We start from the raw sequence: 6,170 nt of genomic DNA, 5'->3' as shown, positions 1-6,170 counted from the left end.
AGAACTACGTGCCCATCTTTCGTTACTGGTCATAGTTTATGTGATATCCACGCACGTGGAAGTAACGCCCAGCGTGAAATTCGAAATGTTTGCAATGATTTTGCGGTTGGTACATATTACATAATATGTTGGTGTGTATGAAACGTAGCTAACATATTGAATTTTCATTTAGACTTGTGTGGAGACTTCACTGGTCACCAATCTCAAGAAAATTGATCTGACGTAACGCACCCATTTGCGCTCGCGAGTGGCAGCAATAAGGCCAGAGCGAAATAGCCACAACATTCCTCAAGTTCAATAAATGATTTGAGGTATCGAAATGAGATTTCGTGAAATGATAGAATACAAAGAGGAGGGTATTTTGCCATATGGTTATTATGCAAAACTTCATTATTGCACAATTACAAACTTTTTCGAGAAAAGAATGTAATTTTTAAGAGCCATCGACAGCTGGTGAAACGAGAAATGCTGTGGGTTTTGGAACTACGCAAGTGAAGACATAGCACATTTATTTTGCACCAAGAATATGCCTTTTCATAATCTACTGATCTTGCTTTTTCTCAGTCCCTTACTTAGCAAACTACTGTTTCAGAATTCTCTCGCAGTCGCGTCTGCACAACATGTTAGTGAGGCGACACTGCACAAACTTCGCTGTGTCGTAGCAAAAGAAGCAAATTTTAACTTGGCAACATGAGGAATGTGTAAGTTTTACTCTAAACTTGCCACCAATGTATATCTACATCCATACTCCGCAAGCCACCTGACGGTGTGTGGCGGAGGGTAGCTTAAGTACCTCTATCGGTTCTTCCTTCTATTCCCGTCTCGTATTGTTCGTGGAAAGAAGGATTGTCGGTATACCTCTGTGTGGGCTCTAATTTCTCTGATTTTATCCTCATGGTCTCTTCGCGAGATATACGTAGGAGGGAGCAATATACTGCTTGACTCCTCGGTGAAGGTATGTTCTCGAAACTTCAACAAAAGCCCGTACCGAGCTACTGAGCGTCTCTCCTGCAGTGTCTTCCAGTGGAGTTTATCTATCATCTACGTAACGCTTTCGCGATTACTAAATGATCCTGTAACGAAGCGCGCTGCTCTCCGTTGGATCTTCTCTATCTCTTCTATCAACCCCATCTGGTACGGATCCCACACTGCTGAGCAGTATTCAAACAGTGGGCGAACAAGCGTACTGTAACCTACTTCCTTTGTTTTCGGATTGCATTTCCTTTAGGATTCTTCCAATGAATCTCAGTCTGGCATTGGCTTTACCGACGATCAACTTTATATGACCATTCAATTTTAAATCACTCCTAATGCGTACACCCAGATAATTTATGGAATTAACTGCTTCCAGTTGCTGACCTGCTATATTGTAGATAAATGATAAGGGATCTTTCTTTCTATGTATTCGCAGTACATTGCACTTGCCCACATTAATATTAATATTAATATTAATCAATTGCCATTCCCTAATGTCGCTTTTCTGAAAGCTACAAATTGTTAACATGCCAGACAATAATAAATAGCTGGTTTAGTTGCATTTTCAGTGGAATTCGTTTTAGATATTAACAAAAGCAGAGGTTACAGTAGGTCTTTTTGTGTGGGCGTGCACGAGCTCCAATTAATATTTACAAAAAATGTGGGCGTAGGCTTCGGTTTAGAACGGCACACTTCCCCTCCAGCGCTCAGCACTTCCCCTGCGGCGTCTGCCCATAACCCCCACCACTACCGCTCCTCCCACATGAGCTGTGGCGACTGCACATCGACTGGCGACCTCATTCTGATTCGGTAGGACGACGGTTCGAACCTGCGTCCGGCCATCCTGATTTGTGTTTTCTGTGATTTCCCTAAATCGCTTAAGATAAATGCAAGGATGGTTCCTTAGGAAGCGCATGGCCAATTTCCTTCCTTAATCCGCTGGGACCGATGACGTCACTGTTTGGTCCTCTCTCCAAATCAAGTAACCAACCTTAGTCTGGGCACTGAAAGACCTGAGTCGAAACAAGGGCACGGGAGTACACAACATTCCATTAGAACTACTGACAACCTTGGGAGAGCCAGTCCTGACAAAACTCTACCATCTGGTGAGCAAGATGTATGAGACAGGCGAAATACCCTCAGACTTCAAGAAGAATATAATAATTCCAATCCCAAACAAAGCAGGTGTTGACAGGTGTGAAAATTACCGAACTATCAGTTTAATAAGTCACGGCTGCAAAATACTAACGCGAATTCTTTACAGACGAATGGAAAAACTGGTAGAAGCGGACCTCGGGGAAGATCAGTTTGGATTCCGTAGAAATATGGGAACGTGAGGCTAATAGTGACCCTACAACTTATTTTAGCAGAAAAGGAAAGGCAAACCTACATTTCTAGCATTTGTAGACTTAGAAACAGCTTTTGACAATGTTGACTGGAATACTGTCTTTCAAATTCTAAAGGTGGCAGGGGTAAAATACACGGAGCGTAAGGCTATTTATAATTTGTACAGAAACCAGATGGCAGTTGTAAGAGTCGAGGGACATGAAAGGGAAACAGTGGTTGGAAAAGGAGTGAGACAGGGTTGTAGCCTCTCCCGGATGTTATTCAATCTGTATATTGAGCAAGCAGTAAAGGAAACAAAAGAAAAATTCGGAGTAGGTATTAAAATTCATGGAGAAGAAGTAACAACTTTGAGGTTCGCCGATGACATTGTAATTCTGTCAGAGACAGCAAAGGACTTGGAAGAGAAGTTGAACGGAATGGACAGTGTCTTGAAAGAAGGGTATAATATGAACATCAACAAAAGCAAAACGAGGGTAATGGAATGTAGTCGAGTTAAGTCGTGTGATGCTGAGAGAATTAGATTAGGAAATGAGACACTTAAGTAGTAAAGGAGTTTTGCTGTTTGGCGAGGGTGGAAGTGGAGAGGATATAAAATGTAGACTGGCAATGGCAAGGAAAGCGTTTCTGAAGAAGAAAAATTTGTTAACATCGAGTATAGATTTAAATGTAAGGAAGTCGTTTCTGAAAGTATTTGTATGGAGTGTAGCCATGTATGGAAGTGAAATATAGACGATAAATAGTTTGGACAAGAAGAGAATAGAAGCTTTCGAAATGTGGTGCTGGAGAAGAATGCTGAAGATTAGATGGGTAGATCACATAACTAATGAGGAGGTACTGAATAGGGTTGGGGAGAAGAGGAGTTTGTGGCACAACTTGACTAGAAGAAGGCATCGGTTGGATGGACATGTTCTGAGGCATGAAGGGATCACCAATTTAGCACTGGAGGGCTGCGTGGAGGGTAAAAATCGTAGAGGGAGACCAAGAGATGAATACACTAAACAGATTCAGAAGGATGTAGGTTGCAGTAGGTACTGGGAGATGAAGAAGCTTGCACAGGATAGAGTAGCATGGAGAGCTGCATCAAAACAGTCTCAGGACTGAAGACCACAACAACAACAACAACAGTCTGGGCAGACTCTACCAAATGGTCTTTGCTACACAGTGTGCACTGCGTTGCTGAGCAAGTAACTCGATATCGATAAAAGACGGAAAAAGTATGTTTGGCTGAGATCAGTGTCTTCAAATTATTTAACTGTGAATCATATGCGAACAAAGTGGTGAATTTCAACAAACCCCAGAATATCATTTGGTATGGCACAAACATGCACCACGACTGTCCACTAACCGTTTTCAAAAGTTCAGCTGCCTTGTCGAGTGGATTCCGTCCATTAAAAAACAAACGCTTCGCTGACCGCAAATCGTTTGGCACACCTCAGCTGTACGCAAGTTAACGCTGCTGCTAGCAAGCCCTGCGAAGGTGTGTCCATATCTCTCTCTCTCTCTCTCTCTCTCTCTCTCTCTCTCTCTCACTCATACCCACACGTATACATAAACAAGAAGCTGACTGGTATGCAACCGCTGTGTTCCATCTCACTGCATACGTCAAAGCGTGTGACTACTTACAAAGGACCAGGATTGCTCTTACATCACAATCTGCTGATGTATGAGAGGTTGTCAGACGCTGTAGGGAGGGGCGGAGAAACCGTGGAAAGTGGTGTGAGGTACAAATCGGCCAAGACGTTTCAGTACTTCTACAACACAACCACGTCGAGGAGACGAAAATACTGCGAAGGCGAAGCACGCGCTATCCGCTGAGCATCTGCTGCCTACTTTATTGCTGCGTCTGGCGTCTCACTTGTTTCTCGCAAACACACACATCCCTATAAAGGACAGCCGTATCCGACACGGCCCCTCCAGTGTAGCGGGACCACCCCTCCTTGCTGCGTGTCACTGTTTACTTTTATTTACGTTCTTGTGCCACGCATGCGGTAACTCGTTTGTGTCACTTGATCAGAGCACAGTCTTGATAGGTTATCCTACATCGTAAGAGCATTATACACATGAAAAACTTTCTCCAACTCAGTTTAATATGTTGGTAATGACCATGTTCCAGCACATTTGTGCTGCCGTCAGTGAATACTCTTCATTCAGCTCTGGAAAATGTGATAATATTTTCAGTAATAATTATTCTAGCGAAATTAATAAACAGTTTTTGCTATTTTCATTACCTTAATTTATGTACATTACTGGGTTACGTAGGAGCTTTGTAATGGTGATACATTAAGTTGCTCAGAAAGCCGTGCTGATATTCAAGACAATAAAAGCGGGTTAAAAGCTGTGAGCTATCCCCGGAAGTTAACCTTGCATTACTGAACAACTGTTTCACCAGGTATCCAGTCTAGCTTACCAAATTCCCAATCAGACTAACATTAATTATAATCTTTTAATAGTCATACGACAACCGGTGATATATATATATATATATATAAAGAGAATTTAAATAAAAAGAATTAAATCAGTTTATATTTGGACACTTATTTTAACATTGATCATTGTTCCGTTAACATTTCAGCATATTAAACTTGATTCATAACTAAACTGGTGCTTTATTTAGGATTGTGTAAACGTGAGTTTGTATTCTTATGGAGCCAAGATTGGGAGACTGCAGTCATAAAATAACACACGAAGAACACTGAAACATACGCAAGAGGAAATTAACCACAACCAACCGATTCAATTTTCACCCAAAGAAGTTACGTTCGTAGCGCAATCCTGTCCGTCATGAAATTACCACACACTGGTATACTAAATTCATACTAACTCTCTCAGAAATCTTCCCGAAAAGAATAGCTGAGGGCTACCTTGATGATTACACTACATGCTTCACGTGATCAACTTGGTTTACACAAAGAGTGTAACTCCACAGGGTCATTCCATCTCAAATCAGCTAACAGTCTGAACGTTGATATCTCACATTTGGATGAATTCTTTTTTCAGGTAATGTATCCACTAACACTAGTTTAAATTTGAAATTTCAAATTTTTCTGACCTTTGGTTTTTGAGTTTCAAGGTCGTAAAAATCACAAAAACCTCTGTTTAAAGTGATGTAGCTCAAAAACAACTCAACCTAGAGAGCTCAAACTTGCATCATTGTTTTCCTCTATAAATTCCCTTCAATTTGATATGTAACATGACTATGATACCTAAATCTGAAAATTTTAAACTATTCCAAAAAACATTTTTTGAAATTTTCAAAATACATGCCCTCGGATTTTTTTAATAAAAATTCTATGTGCTGTCTAGTCTGACTGACTACATGCATGCAAAATTTCAAGATGGGATCTCAATCGGTTCTTGTATAAAATAATATTTTACTGCCGCAATACATACTAGTGAGGTGAGAAGCAGACTATTTCTAGGCTATGAATACTAAGGTAGGCCTAAGTAATTCTAACAAACTTAAATTATTATGTTAGCCTTTTTATGCAACATTACCCTCTTATTGTTTGTTAATTCATTAAATGATATTTTAATGCGAGAATAAAATATATAAAAAATAATAACTTCAGAATCTTACGATTTTGTACGACATCCACTTTTTATTATAAAAAAACGTGAGATTTTCATTTAGGGTCAAGGCTCTAGTTTTGGCCACTACCCCACTTATGGCCACCTTGATGTAATGGGGAAGCTACACTGCATTCTTTCATCATCTATTATAAATGGGAGGGAAAACTAAAATATCTGCAGTATGTCTTCATTTCAGATTGCCTGAAACATAATGCAGCCGCTTTCTATGTATTCCAGAAAAAACTGCTAGAAATCATAAAGCAAAACTTGCCTTTTGC

Source organism: Schistocerca americana, chromosome 9 (assembly GCF_021461395.2).
Source record: "Schistocerca americana isolate TAMUIC-IGC-003095 chromosome 9, iqSchAmer2.1, whole genome shotgun sequence".
In the NCBI taxonomy this organism is placed as follows: Eukaryota; Metazoa; Arthropoda; class Insecta; order Orthoptera; family Acrididae; genus Schistocerca; species Schistocerca americana.
Note: the sequence above shows the minus strand (reverse complement) of the source record.